Below are 19,306 nucleotides of genomic sequence, written 5' to 3'. Positions count from 1 at the left end.
AAGTGAGTTCCTCTGGATCCAAAATAAAAGACTGTCCATAAATTGGTACAAATAGTCAGTGAAATGTTCATTTCTTTCAGATAAGCCATAAAACAAAACAATATTGATTTACAACAGTGTACTCTTCTGACTTAAGTTTAATTCACCTCAATGAAACAGAATAGAGGGAATTTTATTCTACATCATCCCATACCTAAGCTGGGAGCACTTGATTTCGCCTCTTGCAGAATAAAATACTAAAGTGCCTTATGATACCCTCACTAATATAATATTCAACAAATAACACCTTCATAAGCTAAAATGCAATCATAGTTGAAAGAAAAATGATAAATCATTCCCTTAAAAAGTTTGAAGGTTCTTTCACACCTGCCCTTTATTGCCCTATGTTTAAATCCATACTAAATTATTGACTAGATTGTTCCACTGGATTGATCTAACTAACCTAACTAAATTAGGGGCGGCACAGTGGTTAGCACAGCTGCCTCACAGCACCAGGGACCCAGGTTCGATTCCGGCCTCGGGCGACTGTGTGGAGTTGCACATTCCCCCCATGTTGCGTGGGTTTCCTCCCTCAATCCAAAGATGTGCAGGTCAGATAAATTGCCCAGAGTGTCAGTGGTGAATATAGGGTAGGGGGGTGGGTTACTCTTTGGAGGGCCAGTGTGGACTTGTTGGGCTGAAGGGCCTGTTTCCATACTGTAGGGAATCTAATCATGCTCCTATTGAATTTTAAAGAATACATCTGCCTTTTTCATTACAGGGACAGTGATTAGAAATCATTTAAAAAACACTATTCCGAACTGAATGTTAAGATTCAAACTGTAGATTAGCAGGCCAACTTCCTATGCATCATTGTAAAGTTCATATCAATAATTAAAACCAAACTTTGGTTAGAACATGTGGATAAACTGTAGTTTGAATCACAAGATCCCAGAATTGTCAGAGTGCAGAAGGAAACTGTTCAGCATTTGTCTCTCTGCCAGTCTTTGAAAGCATATCACAACTCCTGTCTTTTCTCCATAAGACTCAATGTTATTTGTTAAAATAATCAACTAATAACCTCTAAAACATTTGAATGGAATAGTGAAGTGTATGTGTCCCTTTCAGTGTATGCCCTAATCTGTTTCTCCATTTAAATAAAAAGTATCGAAAGAACTGCAGATGCTGGAAGTTAGAAACAAAAACAGAAATTGCTGAAAAATCTCAGCAGGTCTGACAGCATCTTTGGAAAAAAATCAGTTAATATTTTGAGTCCTTCTTCAGAGCTGATGGTGGCTAGGTATTAATACAGAAGTTAGGGTGGGGGAAGGGGTCAAGGGGTAAATGATAGATGGAGTGGGAGGCCGAAGTGAGAGACAATGTGATAACAAGGACCTATGTTCTGTCTGCAAAAAAGACCCTGATCTTCCAGTTACTGCCAGTTTAACACACCACCTTGTTCCCTGGCCAACACCTCTGTCTCTGGCTTGCTGCAATGTTTCAGTGAAGCTTAGCACCAGCTGGAAGAACAGCACTGCATTTTCTGTTTGGGGACTCTACAGCCTTTTGAACTAACAAAGTTTGGGCTTGAGACACCTTCCCCTATGTCCTTAACCGGACCCCAACAAATCAGGCCTTTCTATCACATCATCTGCTGTTACACACAACCCATAGCCACGAACAGACCTTGTTAGCAGTCATTCATTCTCCGAGGCTGACCATTATCCACTTCTTTGACCAGCCATTCTTCTCTCTCTTTGGGCTCCATCTCCACCTATTATTTACTCCTTACCCCCTAACCGCCCCCCACCCCCAACCCCCATTGTCTGCATAAAAATTAATTTTTGCCCGGCTACCATCAGACTTAAGAAGTGTCACTGGGACAGAAATATTAACTCTAATTTCTCTCCACAGATGCTGCCAGGAGATTTTCCAGCCAGTACTGTTTTTGCTTCCCTCTTTCTCCATCTGTTTTTTTCTCTTTCCTTCTTGCCAGCTGTGTCTATCATTCTACCTTTTTTTATCACTTGACTCTTTGGAAAAGGAACTAGTTCAACAATGTCCAGCAATTTCTAGTTAGACTGCCTTTACTTATTTTTTTTTGTCAAAGTAGAACACCACATACCCTTCACATTAAGTTTGCTGACATGTTTGTAAGGCAGACTAACAGGAAATTTGGCAGCTATGGAAATATGGAATTGAACCAGCATCCTGCAAAAAGTAGAATCTTAAGTGTGTCAGCCGCACCACGATGGTAACAGATCCCACAGTTTACAAGTACAAACTTTGTGAATGCTGACGGATTCATGATGGTAAGATGCAAGATTTGCATGGTTTGTGTTCAATTTAACTGATAAGTTAGTTCTGCAGCCACTTGTTTAAAGTCATGAATAAGCAACAGGCAGTCAGGAAGATAAAAAAAATCCATGGGGTTCATTTCAAATGCATAGCCGTAATCATTCAACAATAACAACAGGGTCAACACCTGCACTACTGTTGTTCACATAAAAACAGTACCAGAAAATAGGTGACATGGCCATTCAGTTCATGTCTCTGCCAAGCCTCTGGAAAATAACTCACCTGTTCCCACTCTCCCGACAGTTCCCTTGAGACCTGCATTTCTTTTTTTCTTTAAATCATTGTCCAACTCTCTCTTTAAATCCACAGTTAAACCTGTCACGCCCACACTCTCAGGTCATGCATTCCAGATCCTCAACACTCACTGTTTAACATAGGAGCCCTCAAGAATTGCAACTTTATTTGATGCCGTCCTTCTGACCAAAGTGAATCACTTCACACTTCCTTGGGTGATATTTCACCTGCTACTTGTCCTGCTAAAATGAATTTGTTGAAACGTCTGAAAGGAGAACCAATTGAAACTCAGAATGAAGGAGTGAGAATGGGAGAAGTAATGAGTTTTGTACATCCCAGGGGGAACAGGCTCCAGAATCAGCTCATTGTCACAGTTCACACAGCAACATGAAAACAACATTCTCCGATGAAAGACAAACCCAGTTGACAAGAGTGGGAGTGCCGAATAATAGCAGGGTTTAGTTCAAACACAGGAGACTTGTTCAGCCAATGACAGCACCAACTGTGTTTAGCATCAATAAGAAATGAATAGCAATGGGAATAGTGCCACAAGCTGTTGATGTACAACCTTCAACTTCCAAAACTTTTACAGTGAATATTGTTCCTTTATAAGATGCGATTCGCAAAAGTCTACACAATCCCCCAGGTGTGAACTCACCAGAGCTTTATACAACTGTTGCAAACCTTTGTACCTTTTCTATAATTGCATCTGTAACATCGAGTCATAGAGTTGTATAGCAAGGAAACAGACTCTTCAGTCCAACTTGTCCATGCTGACCGGATATCTGAAATTAATCTAATCCCATTTTCCAGCACTTGGGCCATATCTCTCTAAATCCTTCCTATTCATATACCCATCCAGATGCCTTTCAAATGTTATAATTGTACCAGCCTCCATCACTTCCTCTGGCAGCTCATTCCATATGTGCACCACCCTCTGCATGAAAAAGTCACCCCTTAGGTCCCTTTTAAATCTTCTCCCCTCTTAACTTAAACTATGCCCTCTAGTTTTGGACACCCCCACCCCAGGGAAAATACCTTGTCTATTTACCTGATCCTTGCTCCTCATGATTTTATAAATCTCTATAAGGTCACCCCTCAGCCTCCGACACTCCAGGGAAAATAGCTCCAGTCTATCAGCCTCTTCCAATAGATCAAACGCTCCAATCTGGGCAACTTGCTTATCAATCTTTTCTGAACTCTTTCAAATTTCACAACATCCTTCCCACAACAGGGAGACTAGAATTGCATACAGTATTCCAAAAGTGGCTGAAGCAATGTCCTGTACAGCCACAACATGACCTTCTAAATCCTATACTCGATGCACTGACCAATAAAGGAAAGCCTACTGAAAGCCTTCTTCACTATCCTATCTACTTGTGAGTCCACTTTCAAGGAACTGTGAACCTGTACTCCAAGGTGTCTTTGTTCAGCAACACTCCTCATTACCTTACCATTAAGTGTATATGTCCTGCCATGATTTGCCTGTTGTAGCATAAGGAAAATTATATTGTATATCCCAACAGGAAGAATGAGCACATGCTTGATCAGAATAAAGATTTTGGAACATATGATTTGAAAATAGCTACATCAATAAGTTTTGTTTAGTCTTCGGAAAATACAAGAGATCTGAGTAAAACTTTTCATGTCAATAGCTTTGGGAAACTGTGTTAATTATTACATACAGGGTCACAGTTGAAACTCCTGCACCTTTTTCGAAAGAGAAATGGATAATGATTTGAAAGGAAGTGAAATCAGTGTTATGGAGAAACAAAAAGAAAGTAAGATTAATTGGAAAGCACTTTGAAAATAATTGGCATACATATGTAGTAGTCGAAAGATCTCCTAGGATTTTGTGCTGTTTAATGACGACATTATTAGATCACCTTGTCTCCAGCATTCCTAATAAGACCAGCCAAATCCCATTTCTGCAATACAAATATTTAAAGCACTGTTTAACCACTAAGGTTATCATTTTAAAAGTTTCTTTTGGATCGCCCAGCACAGTAGTTCTGCAATGTAGTGGTGATCACATTTCCTCACATGTTCAAGGTCCTTGGGTTTTGAAACTGAACAGGAGCATTATTAGTTGTTACCCACGTTTCTTTAAGTGAAAATTGTTGTTGAATGTTAACTGAACACAGTGGTGTACAACTCTGTGAAAGCCATGTTTCTCAAAGGACCAAGTATCTTTCCATGAAATAAAGAGAGGAAATTTAATGACACACAAAATAGTAAATGTTATAAATATTTTCTATCACTTTAGAGATCTTTCAGTGGTTTGTTCACTCAGCAACAGAAATCAATGTGTTTCTTATTACCAGTTAACATGGTTGCTCACCGTGTCGAACAGTGACTAATAGTAATAGAAACACTTAAAATAGAAACAAGCTAATTCTGTAACTGAAACTGAGGAAATGACACATTGGTAACAGAATCATTCCATAAGCCAACTTCATAATAGAGGAAAAGAAAAGACCACCAGAAAGATGAGGAAACTAAGGCCTAGTGCAGATCCAGTGAAACATTCTTTCTCAGTGAGGAATGAAAAGACATTAATGTTATTTAGGTGCCAGAGTGTAAAAGATTCCATGTCAATATTTGAGAGAGGGGGATGGAAGTTTTGAGTGTATGTTTATGCTTCAGTCAACATACACAAAACAGATTCTCCACTTATCATCTTGCTGTTTGTGCAAGTTTTCTGAATGGATATTTGCATCCTACATGTATCAATGCCAGTACTCCAGGAAGTATTTAATTGGTTGGGCAATACTTTGAGATGTCTGTTGGTGGTGAAAAACATTTTACACCTGCAAGTCTGCCTGTCTTTAATTATTTTTGATCCCAGTTGTCTGGTTACTGAACATTGTCAGGAGAAACAATCTTTCCCAGTCTACTTCATCAAATGACCTGTCTTCACAGATTCCACCCCACAATTACAAACAGCATCATGAATTCTCCACTTCACTTTATTGCATCTGAAGAGATAGCCCTGGCCTGTACAATCTCTCCACAAAATGATGTTTCCTTATCCCTGGACTTAAGATGGATTTCAGTGACAAAGGTTTGGAAAATACCATCAGTTGGCAGGTTGAAAATGGAAAGGAAACAAAACAGAAAATCTAATCTCCTGTTTTGTGAATGCTTTGAAAGTCTTTGGGAACTGGAACCAGAAGAGAATGAAGAGTGAACTGTTCAATAACCAGAGACAGTGAATGTACCTTTCCCTCCTTTAAGACGTTTAATAACTCCAATGTCATAATTGACAATCAACTGGTGATACATTGAAAAGATTCTCATTCTTGCACTCAAGAAATAGAAGCTACTCTTGGGTTTGAACACTTGATAGTAAACAAAACACCAAGGCGCTCAAAAGGAGAAGGCCCCATTTGCATGACAGCTGGTTCCTGTGATATTTCTGCAGTGGGTGGGATCAGATTATTTTCTATGTATCCACAATGAATGTTCGAGGCTTTATTTCAGAAGAGTAAAACCGATAGAGGACAATTGCTGTTCCAGAAAGTTGTTGAAACTCTGGCTTGTGAATCTTGCAAATGATTTTTATATTAGACCTTTTGGCACAATTAGTCAGTGTGTTCAGCTGTTAACTGGAAATTTGGTGGTCTGAGAAACTCAGGAACATAAACTATTATTGTTCTCTTTCTATCAGCATTCATAGTTCAAGATGTCAATGTGCAGAAAAAAACATTCCCCAACTGGTGGCAGTGTTACTGTTATTCAATGAGTTCCCAGGCAAATACACTTCCAAATATTAGTTGAGCTTCTTGAGTGTTAATGGAGCTCCACTCACTCACGCAAATGGCAGGTATTGCATCAAACTCCCGACTTGTCGACAGTGGACAGGTTTAGAGTTGGAAGGCAAGTCGTTCAAGGCAAAATTGCAAGTCCCTGACCTGTATTTACATGGCCTGTCCAGTTCAGTTCCCGGTAAATAATAAACAAGGAATGGCAGATGGAGTTTCATTTCGATAACTTAAATGTGCTGCATTTTGGAAAAGCAAGTCAGAGCAGGACTTATACACTTAAGGGGAAGAGTTGCTGAACAAAGAGACCTTAGAGTGCAGGCTCATAGTTCCTTGAAAATTGAGTCACAGATGGATAGAATTGTGAAGGTGTTTGGTCTGCTTTCCTTTATTGGTCAGTGTGTTGATAATAAGAGTTGGCTGCTCATGTTGCAGCTGTACAGGACATTGGTTAGGCCACTTTTGGAACATTGTGTGCAATTCTTGTCTCCCTCCTATTGAAGAAAGTTGTGAAACTTGAAAGGGTTCAGAAAAAATTTACAAGGATGTTGCTAGGGTTGGAGGGGAAAAATTTAAAAGGGACCTAAAGGACAACCTTTTCGTGCAGAGTGTGGTGCATATATGGAATGAGCTGCCAGAGGACATGGTGGAGGCTGGTACAATTACAACATTTAAAAGGCATCTGGATGGGTAGATGAATAGGAAGGGTTTAGAGAGGTATGGCCCAAGTGCTGGAAAATGGGACAAGATTAGGCTAGGATATCTGGTCAGTATGAACGAGTTGGACTGAAGGTTCTGTTTCTGTGCTGTATATTTCTATGACTTTCATAAGTTATTGAGCATAGGAAATTTAGCAAAGCCATTGAATGGCTTGATACTCTCTTGTTAGAAAAGGCCATTGCCTGACATTTGTGTTTGGTGAATGTTAGTTGCTACTTATCATAACAGCCTGAATGTTGTCCAAGTTTTACTACATTTAGACATGGACTGCTTCAGTGTTTGTGGAATCACAAATGACGCTGAATTGTACAATTATCAGGGAACATTTCTGGCTTTATGATAAAAGAAGAGTCATTGATTAAGCAGTTGAGGATGATAGGGTCCCAGACACAACCTGAGAAGCTCCTGTAAAGATGTCCCGTGTTTGAGGTATTTAATCAGCAGCAGTTAACCAGTTTAAATCTCTTCATTTAGGTGTGGTATGATTCCAACCAGTGGAGAATATTTTTCCTTGATTCCCATTGACTCAAGTTTTGCTAGGGCTCCATAATGGTACACTCAGTCAAATGCTGCCTTGATACCAGGAGCAGTCACCCTCACTTCCTTAAGCTCAGCTCTGCTGTCCACATTTGGACCAAAGCTGTAATGAGGTCAGGAGTCAAGTGGCCTGACCAAACCCAAAGTGGGAGTCAATGAGGTCAGTTTTGAATCAGTGCTGCTTGGTAGCACTAGTGGTGACACCTTCCATCACAATGCAGATAACTTAGAGTAGACTGATGGTGTGATAAATGGCCAGGATAAATGATTGGATATGTCCTCCTATTAATGGACAGATTATATCTGGGCAATTTTCCACATTGCTGGGTAGATGCTAGTGTTTTAAGCTGTATTGGCCATGTTTAGCTAGAAACAAGATTAGTTCTGAAACACAAGTAGGAGGTACTATTAGTGGAATTTTATTTGGGACCATCACCCTTGTAGTATTCTTCAGTGATTTTTTTTTATAATATCACCTGAGATGAACTGAATTAGCTGAAGATTGCCATCTGTGATAGAAGAGTCCTCAGAAGGAGTTTAAAATGGCTCATCCATTTAGCATTTGTGACTGAAAGTGGTTGTAAAATGCTTCAGTCTTGTATTGTGTTGCACTCCACCATTGAGATGGGTATTTATTTAGCACAATGTTGAATCATAATATGCTCAAAATATCAACACAAAAGACTGTGCAGTTGTCTCTTCTATTGAAACCGCCATGGTCAGATGTGTGAGAGATAGGTAGATTTGCGAAGGTGACATGAGATAGGTTTTTTAGTTCCCTCATAACAGAATATGAGGTGGCAATGGTCTAATGGTGTTATTGCTAGACTATTAACTCAGAAGCTCAGATAATGTTTGGGGGACTTGCATTCAAATCCCACCATGGCAGATGCTTGCATTTAAATTCAGTAAAGAATCTGAAATTAATCTACTAATGCTGACAGGAAAGCATAGTCAAATATTAGAAAAACCTAATTTACTTGACTTATGCTGTTTAGGGAAAGAAACCTACCATCTTTATGTGGTTTGGCCAACATATGACATGCACACAGCAATATGTTGGATTCTTTAATTGCCCTCTGGGCAATAAATACTCACCTCACCAGAGACACCTGTTATGCAGCAGAGGTTGCCCACCCCACCACACCTCCAAGAGTTAATAACCTTATCACCTGGCTTCATATCTGTTAAAAGTGTGGTTAAGTGAAATAAATCCCTGATACTCTCTTCATATATAAGTAACAATTCATTTATTTAACCGCAGCAGTGAACAAGTTAACAGAATTACTAAAACTGGACAATTCCTCCCAACTAATTATTACCGTACTGATTTAACTTCTACTTGTATGCTGTTTCAATAAACACAAATCCCACTTACATAAACCCAAGTAATAAGAAAACAATAAATGAAAACTTAGTCTCTCAAAGTTCACACTGAATGTGTCTTCCAGAACACTCTGCCTTCTCCTTTTCTCTGGGAATTCTTCTGTTCTGAACACCTCTCAACCTCACATTCCAGTGTCAGGAACATTATCTAAGAGTGCCATGTGTCTTTATGAATAGAGAGTACTTCTTTCAAAAAAAAGAAGCATGGCAACTTCTGTGAAAGTAAGAGGTTTTTCTCAGGTGCACTCTCTCTCAGCTTTCAAAATGTTCCCATCTTTATACCATTGATGACCTATTAACTTCTTTACAATTGGATTGGTTCCAGATAGTTAAAACCCTCAGGTCACACCTGCACACACACACCATGGGTGCTGGGAAAAAAATAAGCACTACTGCAGTTAGGCGGTAGTGTGGGGGTAGGAAAAAAAAAGTAAAACCCTCAGGTTTAAATTTGGTAGGTTTTCAGTATCTAAGGACTTTGTTTAAATTAATTGGCTGACTCAAGCGAGTTAGCAAAACATCAAAACAAGCCTCAGGTTTTCTAATCACACAGTCAATTGTTACATGTTTCCATCTTAGAACTGTCTGTATATCTGCAGCTGCTTGCACTTTCTGGTTTACATCTCCAAGCTTAGAAAAGCTCTTTATCTCTTAAAGGCACCATACACTCTTTCCTCCTTTCATTTTTACAAACAAATTCTCACTTCCTGCCTCTCACGTTATGAGTACTCGATACAACTTGTAACACTCCCATATCCCAAACAGTGAGGAAAATAAAGAATAGCAGCTATCTTCTCCAAAGAACTTTGACTAACATTGGTTTTAGTGAACCTTTTAATAATGGGCCACATGCAAATTGGTCAGCAAATTAAATGTTGATAGGATTCAAGGGAAAGTATCAAGATAAATTCAAATTTGGGCTCCGAGTGCTATCTTACAGGAGTCGAGTGCTGGTCATAAACCAGCTGGTGGCCGCCATGCTGTGGTACCGGCTGGTCACTTTGGTCCCTCCTCCTGGCTTTGTCGCTGACATCCAGAGAACGTTGGTCAACTTCTTCTGGGATAAAAAGATGGACTGGGTCGCCGCGCAGGTTCTGAGTCTCCCTATTGAGGAGGGCGGTCAGTCTCTGGTGTGCGTCCGCGCCCAGGTCGCAACGTTCCGCCTTCAGACCTTGCGGCGATACCTTTATGTCGAGCCTCCTCCTAGGTGGTGCGCCCTGGCGACGTATATTTTCCGCCAGGTGCGTAACCTCAACTACGGCACGCAGCTCTTGTTCGTCGACCGTGACGGTTTGGAGGTCGCCCTCAAGACGCTGCCTGTCTTTTACCAGGACCTGATCACTGTTTGGAACATGGTCGAATTGCGTCGCGCCTACCCTCCGGCTGGAGTAGCGGCTGTCGTCAGGGAGCCGTTGGTCAGGAATCCGCACCTCCGTACTCGCGGGTTCGAGTGGCTGTCGGAGGGGAGGGCCGTGGCGGCGAGGGCGACCAGGGTCGGGGACGTGCTGGGTGCTGGGGGCCTGGGCTGGACGCTACCGCAGGACATAGCGAGCAGGGCAGCGGTAGACGTCCGGTACGTGGCCACCGCCATCCGACGCCTTAAAACGGTGGTGCTCGGACCCAACGTAGTGCACCAGTTGGAGGACGCTCAGGTGTGCGGTGGGATCCCGCCTGCGCTCACCCCAGCCCGGACGGAATTTCACATTGGCCCCAAGGTCCCGTACTTCCCGCGGGAGCCTGTGCCCCACAACCTGAGCCGCTTCCGGAATTTTAATTTTGTCTCATTCAAGAATGTGAAAAGAAGGGCCCTGTGTAGACTGCTGCTGCACACCGTCCACCTCTTCTCCCTCATCCACCGTCCGGACACGCCTTGGCATGCCCATTTGCCACCAGGCGGTGGGGATCCCCAGTGGAAGGCTCTCTACGCGGGAGTCCTCCTCCTTTCTCTCGGGGATCTGGGGTGGAGGGTGCTGCACACAGCAGTCCCCTGCAACCGCAGATTGCGATGGTTCACGGACTCCCAGCCCAACTGCTTGTTCTGTGGCGCTGTGGAGTCCGTGGACCATGTATATATTGGGTGTGGGCGTTTGCACTCCCTTTTTGATTTTCTTAAAAACCTTCTCCTCTGCTTTTGGTTGCACTTCAGTCCCACGCTCCTGATCTTCGGGCACCCGGTACGGAGGAGGGAGGGCAGGTCCGAAGGCCTCCTTGTGGGTCTGCTCCTGGGCCTGGCCAAACTGGCCATCAACAGGTCCAGGCAGCGGGCCGTGGAGGGGGTCGTTAGGGCCGACTGCCTGCCCCTCTTCCGGGGTTACGTTAGGGCCCGAGTGTCCTTGGAGAAGGAGCACGCGGAGTCCACCAACACCCTGGAGTTGTTCAGGGAGAGGTGGGTGCCGCAGGGAGTGGAGTGCATCATTTCTCCCTCCAACTCTATTTTGATTTAGTCCCTACCCTCCCCTTCACTGTTTTGATCACACAGCATTTCCCTTTGATGTGAAGGGCAGTGCTTGTCACTGGCCACTCGGGTGTTTTCCTATTTTCCTGGTGGTGGCAATTGAATAAAGATTCGTGAAAAAAAAATCCAAATTTGGCTCTGCAGCAGTAAAGAAAACGTTATAGTTGACTGTTGTTTGTGCAACCAGAAGGCTGTTCCCAGTAATGTTTGCAGGGCTCAGTACTGAGTCTCTTTCTTTTGTCAAATATCCATAGTTAAACTTAAATACAGATGATATAATTAAGATGTTTTCTCTTGATACTTGATTGAGGACACGAATAGGTCTACGAAGGGGAGTCTGAGCATACCTGAAAGGGATAGTCAGAAAGGCCACAAAGGGATACAGGTCCAGGCAAGCCCATGTTGGATTTCATACATCCTACACATCTCTTCTGAACCCACCACCTCCAACTCCTTCTCTCTCGTTCAAATCACCCTACCTCCCACCCAATCCCATGTCAAAATAGCCCTTACTCACCACGCACCTGGACTTGGATATCCTGTTTTCAGAGGAGGCTAATTGGTTAGCACTGCTTCCTCACAGCGTCAGAGACCCGGGTTCAATTCCTGCCTCGGGCAACTGTTTGTGTGGAGTTTGCACATTCTCCCCATGTCTACGTGGGTTTCCTCCGGGTGCTCCGGTTTCCTCCCACAGTCCAAAGGTGTGCAGGTCAGGTGAATTGGCCGTGCTAAATTCCCCATAGTGCTAGGTGAAGGGGTAAATGTAGGGGAATGGGTCTGGGTGGGTTGCTCTTCGGAGGGTTGGTGTGGACTTGTTGGGCTGAAGGGCCTGTTTCCACACTATAAGTAATCTAATCTAATCTAAAAACCTTCATCAATATCAATCACCCAAAAATGGGAGCAGTGATAGTAAAATTAACCTCAACATTGTGTTCAGAAGGTTATGAAGGATCTAATCCTAAAATGGGGTTCTGTTCCTTGAGCTTTTACGAGGCTTCATTGGAATATTCCAGGGACAAGGAGCACTAAGTGAGACAGGGATGTATCCAGCATTTTCTGTTGTACACACATTAAAATGTGGGCTTATGAACTTGATGTCAGATTTAAAGTCTACTGTTACAATAAAATAACACAGGATTCGAGTTCCTTTCATTTGAACTCTAAATTAATTGGATTTACATTGTAGCCCAACAGCATGACAATAATTACACTTAATGGAAATATTAAAAATAGAATAATACTCATGAGATATGAAAATCTTTAAAAAGCAAGTATAACAGCACCTAATTTCTGTCATTTGTTCAGTGGTAATTTTGTACCTCTTTGTGCTCTCTCTTCCAGTTCTTTCAAATAAACAAAACCTAAATACCAATCTTGTCATTGAAATAGAAATCTGATCGAATCAAATTTGTCTAATTCTACCAGATGCTAAAGCTGTGGTCACATTCTTTTGTTTCAAACAGCCACCCAAATTCTGAATAGTATGTTTTCCAAGATCAGCAAGCAGTACATGGGTTCTCTCTCATTCTTAGATGTCCATCAACCAATCGTAGGTTCAAAAGTGACATCCCACATAACTCGATGAAATCTAGCAAATACTGAGGATGAAAAATTGATATTTCCACAAAGCCTTGCAAAGCCTTTGATTCATAAATGAATAAGACAACTAGATGTAATCTTCTTCACATGAGTGCAGTTATGGGTGACTCCTAATTTTAAATATTATTATAACTTTTAAATCTTAACATGACAACCAGGGCTGTGAACTGTTGGTGTATAATTTGGAACATGTATGCACCCTTTATATGTAGCAACAGACTATTGGGGTTGGATGGCTCAAGTTAATCTAATTTGAGGTTTGAAGCCCATTCAAAATAAATGGATCTCTTCTGATCTTCAGTTAGCTCTTCCTGTTGTGGCTTTTGAAAGAAATAGTCTTAGAATTCTGAGGTGTCCCTTTGTCAGCAAATTTTCAAGTCTTATTTTAAGCAAAAGTATTTTTGGAAATTCCCTCAATGACTGGAATGAGTCATACAGGAGAGTTCTAATTACAATGCTTTTTATATGTTCACTTAACAAAACTTTGATGAACACCATTCACACAGATTTCCTGCCACTGCATGGTTGACAGATGACATTTGTGAGCACCATCTTGTGAGCAATGATAATAAACATACACTTGTGCGAGATGAAAGCATAATGATAAGGTCTTGTAATGTCTAAAGGTTAATCTTTATGGCCAGCTCAATTGTGCTCTGCAAATCTCAATGGTACAATGTCACAGGTGGCATTCTAACAGGAAGCTAAACTAGAAATATTTATCAATGAATGACATGGATAGAGATTAAGTGTAACCCAGATTGATGAGGTTCACTGCAATGCTCCTGTTACTGTCCTGGCTGAGATCAACTAAATCATCAAAAACAGGAAATGAAGTGGGCTCTATCAGCTGTAGGCTGAGGTATTCTCAAAATAAACAAGCAGCGTCAGAGGAGAGCTATCAACTGATCAAAAGGACACGAGCATTCCAATAGTCTAAAAAAAGTATGTAAATTTTAAAAATGTCTCTGGAACAAGGCAGCTTGGAAGGTTTAATGAGATGGTGCACGGAAAAATGACAAATTCACATGTTGGCACAGTCCAAATTCTCCAGATATTTTTCCTCCTGGGCCTCACTTCCAAAACTAAAAGTCCCACTGAAACCCATTTGGGGTTTTGGGGAGCAATGTTTGTATCTGGGGGAGGAGGTGGTAGGGGTACTCACAATCTGGGAGTCAATTTCCTTCTTTAACTCAAAAGAACAATCCTGCCTAGCCTGACTTAAAAATGAAAATTTTAAAAAAATTAAACATATGCATCTTTACTGGGCTTTGGTCTAGCTCACAACAGGTCTAGTTTGGCTAGGAAATAACTGTTCCTTTTTGTCCAGTCCTCAATGTAATATTTTCAAACAGGCCCAAGAATACCAGCAGACCCCAGTCTGAAAATTGCACTCACCCAGACCATCTATTTATCTAGTGCTAGTTATCATAATTTATGTAAATAGAAATGAGATTGTATGCCCTATTAAATCTTGTGTTATATTTAAGAAAACCTGAAGACTCTAAATATACAAAATACTCATGCAATCCTCCACTAATCCCGATCCAAGCTTGCTTTCTGAGCACAATGTGAAAAAATATTTCACTTAAAAAGTTTTTGCTTTTACCGAATTAGGTCAACAAGTGCCTCTGGTTACTGATTAGTAAGTTTTGTTTTCAGGTAATTAGGTCATGCTGTTAGGTGACACATTTTGAACTGCGAGCAATAAATGTTGTCCATTTTCAAATTTAAATTTCAAAAATATACAAGTTGTCCTGAAACAAAATACTTTTTTTTGCATAAATTGCCACTGTGCTCTTTTTTCAACCTGTTGGGACATGTTATGATTCACCTTCATGGCAGGTGGAATTTGAACCAAGACCTTTTGGCTGAGAATAGGGACACAATCACAGTGCCACAAGATGCCAAATAGAAACGTAAACCAAGCACCTGGGGCAAATGAATGTTTAACAGACAGGTTCATCAAGATTTGAACCCAGGATCTCTCACTCAACAAAAAGCCCAAAGTGAGAATCAATAGACTGCATTGCACCCTTTGAGATGACACAAAGTCTTTATAATTTATGAGAGGTAATTTATTTTTTGCATAGTTAAAGTGACTGATGGTCAATTGGTTGCCTCTTTTACATTGCTCCCAATGTTCAGTTCTGTTAAATTTGACTCCTCAGACATTGATGCATTGACTCAGACATTGATACGTCCAAAGGAGCAAGGTCAAGATAATGTCCAGGTTTGGGCTGACAAATGGCAAGCAACTCCCATGTTACACAAATCCCAGGGCTCTTGTGATGGAGTGGTAGTGTCCCTACCACAGAGCAGGAGACCTGTGTTCAAATTCCAGCCGATCCAGAGTTATGTCATTACATCTCTGCACAGGCCGGTTTGAAATTATCTACACAAGTGCCAGGCAATGACCATCGCCAACAACTGAGAATCTAACCATTGCCCCTTAACATTCAATTGCATTACTATCACTGAATCCCCCAGTACTAACATCCTGGGGAGGTTACCATTTACTAGAAGCTAAATTGGATCAGCCATTTAAATACTGTGACTATAAGAGCAGGCCAGAGATCAGAAATTCTGCAATAACCTACCTCCTCTCTCCTTGAAACATGTCTACCATTGATAAACCACAAGTCAGATGTGTGATGGAATATTCCCTACATGCCTGGATGAGTACAACTCCAACAACACTCAAGATGAATGACATCATCCAGGACAAAGCAATCACCTGACTGGCACCATCTCCACAAACACTGACTCCCTCCACCATCAATTCTCAGTGGCAGTCTTTACGATACAAAAGATAAAATCAGAAATTCTTTAAGCCTCATCAGACAACACCTTCCAAACCCTGACCACTACCATCTGGAAGGACAAAGACAGCAAATACTTGGGAACACCATCGCCAGCATGTCCTCTCCAAGACACTCACCATCCCAAATTGGAAATATATCATTGTTTCTTCAGTGTCAGTATGGCAAACTTCTGGACCACACTTAGTAATGGTATTGCAGGCCTATCTACGATGCAGTGATTCAAGAAGGCAGCTCACAACCACTTTCTCCAGGGCAATTTATGCTAGCCCAGCCATCAATACTTACATCCCATGAATGAATGGAATGAAGTAAAAATTATTTGGAACTGAAAATTAGGTAAGCTGTAAAATGTGTTGCCAATTCAGTATCACCTAGCTTATATCATTACATTCAGCTATAATTACCTCCATGGACTTTTTATTCTCCATATGTTCTCGCCAACAAAGCATTTCTATTAGAATTTTTAAAATGATAGAAATACTTCTCAATTCTTTGAAAGCTGTTTAAAAAATAGAAAGGGCACCTTGAAACACCTCTGGGTTGGATTGAACGATAACAGCATGAGGAGATCATTGTGTTTAACGTTTTTAATACGTTTCCCAAGAGATCCAAACATGCAAGGATCAGTTGCGAATAGGCGGTGAATACATAGATATGGTTTCAGGACAGCGCTTGCAAATTTCTACTTTCAGAAGAAGTAATGTATTTTGAATATTGCTGAAAATACTTCACACCCGAGCCTGGGCTTATTCTGCCTATGGAAAAAGTGACACTCAATGGCATAAATTACTCATCCAAACTAAATTACTAAAGCTAAATTGATTTAGTTCCCATATTTGTTATTGTACAAAATCAATCAACTTAGACATATAAACCTTTATTTCATGGTGACAAATGCATGATTTTGAAATGAAATGATTAATTTAAGAAGGATAATCTTTTGTAGAGTGTTTGCAGCAAAATTGGTGCAATGTTCCTTTTGTGTGCTGAGAATCTCACATGTCCTACCTCAGGAACTATATTGCCTGTGCAAAATATATTATGAAATTAATCCAAGAATTTTCACAACGGTAATATTCAATTAAGTTAATTGATTTCAAAAGAATGACTACATAAATACAGGTGTAAGGCTAGGAGAAGTATTCTGTTCTTTTTCTTATTTAGTTCCTTCTATATGGACAAAAGAGTTATGTGGTAAGTAACCTTAAAGAAAATATCTTCATAATTTCACTAAAATATTTTGATATTGTTGGATCTAGTCCAATTTTACACTGTGCAGTGAACAATATAATTATATTATGGCTGCATCTAGTCATAAGATCATGGAAAGACATTTCTGTAAATTAAAAGGCGAAAGAACTGAGGATGCTGGAAATCAGAAACACAAAAAAATTGCTGTAAAAGCTCAGTAGATCTGGTAGCATCTGTGGAGAGAAATCAGAGTTAGGATTTTGGGTCCAGTAACTCTTCTTCAGAACAAATGGTAGCTTGGAAACAGTTTTTTTTAATGCAGAAGATAGGATGGGTGGAATGGGTAAGGAGTAAACAATAGATGGAGATAGAGCCCAAAGAGAAAGAAGAACAGTTGGACAGAAAAAGGAGTGGATAATGGTCAATTTAGGAGAATGAATGACTGCTAATAGGGAATATTAGTGGCTAACAATGGGTAGTTTGTAATAGCAGACCACGTGACAACAAGATCTGATATTGGGTGTTGGGGTCAGGACATGGAATCACTAGAATCAGGAAGGGTCCCAGAGGACTGGAAAATTGCTAATGTGACACACCTGTTTAAAAAGGGAGTAAGGCAAAAGATGGGAAATTACAGACCAATAAGCCCATCCTCAGTTGTGGGTAAGATCCTGGAATCCATTGTGAAAGATGGGATTTCTGAATACTTGGAAATGTCAGCACGGTTTCATCAAAGGGAGGCCATACCTGACAAATCTGCTAGAATTCTTTGAGGAAGTAACGAGCAGGTTAGATCAAGGAGAGCCAATGGATGTTATCTACATGGACCTCAAGAAGGCCTTTGACATGGTGCTGCACAGAAGACTACTGAGTAAGATAAGGGCTCATGGTGTCAGAGGCAAGGCGCAAGCATGGACAGAAGCTTGGCTGATTGGCAGAAAGCAGAGAGTGGGGATAAAAGAAAGGGTCCTTCTCAGGATTGCAGTCGGTGACAAGTGGCGTATTTTGAGGCTCTGTGTTGGGACTATAACTTTTCACTTTATACATTAAAAATAGAATAGAAGAAACTGAAGGCATTCTGGCTAGGTTTGCAGATGACACAAAGATAGATAGAGAGACAAATAGCATTCAGGAGCTGGGGAAGCTGCAGAAGGATTTGGACAGCTTAGGAGAATGGACAAAAAAGTGGCAGATAGAGCTATAGAGTCATAAGATGTTCAGCACAGAAGCAGACCCTTCAGTCCAACTTGTCCATGCTGACCAGATGTCCCAACCCAATCTAGTCCCACCTGACAGCACCCGGTCCATATCCCTCCAAACCCTCCTATTCAATATAACCATCCAGATGCCTTTTAAATGTTGCAATTGTACTAGCCTCCACCACTTCCTCTGGCAGCTCATTCCATACACATACCACCCTCTGAGTGAAAGAGTTGCCTCTTAGGTCTCTTTTATATCTTTCCTTTCTCACCCTATGCCCTCTAGTTCTGTACTCCCCCAACCCAGGGAAGAGACTTTGTCTATTTATCCTATCCGTGCCCCTCAAGATTTTATAAATCTGGATAAGGTCACCGACGCTCCAGGGAAAACAGCACAAACCTATTCAACCTCTCCCTACAGTTCAAATCCTCCAATCCTGGCAACATTCTTGTAAAGCTTTTCTGAACCCTTTCAAGTTTCACAACATCTTTCCGAAAGGAGACCAGAACTGCATGCAATATTCCAACCAATGACCTGTACAGCCGCAACATGACCTCCCAAAACCTGTACTCAATAATCTGACCAAAAAAGGAAAGCATACCAAACACCTTCTTCACTATTCTATCTACCTGTGACTCCAATTTCAAGGAGCTATGAACCTGCACTCCAAGGTCTCTTTGTTCAGCAACACTCCCTTGGACCTCACCATTATAGAGTCATAGAGATGTGCAACATAGAAACAGATCCTTTGGTCTAACCTGTCAATGCCGACCAGATATCCCAACCCAATCTAGTCCCACCTGCCAGCACCCAGCCCATATCCCTCCAAACCCTTCTTATTCATATACCCATCCAAATGCCTCTTAAACGTTGCAATTGTACCAGCCTCCACCACGTCCTCTGGCAGCTCATCCCATACATGTACCACCCTCTGCATGAAAAAGTTGCCCCTTAGGTGTCTTTTATATCTTTTCCCTCTCACCCTAAACCTATGCCCTCTAGTTCTGGACTCCCCCACCCAAGGGAAAAGACTTTGTCTATTTACCCTATCCATGCCC

General features: G+C 41.2%; 1 protein-coding gene across 1 annotated transcript in view; it reads right to left on the bottom strand.

Annotated features, from left to right (window-relative positions):
- Positions 1-2,578, bottom strand: part of zmynd8 (zinc finger, MYND-type containing 8) — a 161,471-nt gene extending 158,893 nt beyond the window's left edge. The window contains exon 1 of the mRNA XM_072556359.1: positions 2,560-2,578. The gene's annotated coding sequence lies outside the window, so the exon portion shown is untranslated. The remainder of the gene's footprint in view (positions 1-2,559) is intronic.
- Between the last annotated feature and the right edge of the window lie 16,728 nt (positions 2,579-19,306).

The sequence above is a fragment of the Chiloscyllium punctatum genome, chromosome 37, assembly GCF_047496795.1.
Source record: "Chiloscyllium punctatum isolate Juve2018m chromosome 37, sChiPun1.3, whole genome shotgun sequence".
Lineage (NCBI taxonomy): Eukaryota > Metazoa > Chordata > Chondrichthyes > Orectolobiformes > Hemiscylliidae > Chiloscyllium > Chiloscyllium punctatum.
The sequence above is the reverse complement of the archived record's forward strand: the minus strand, read 5'-3'. Positions and strand labels throughout refer to the sequence as shown.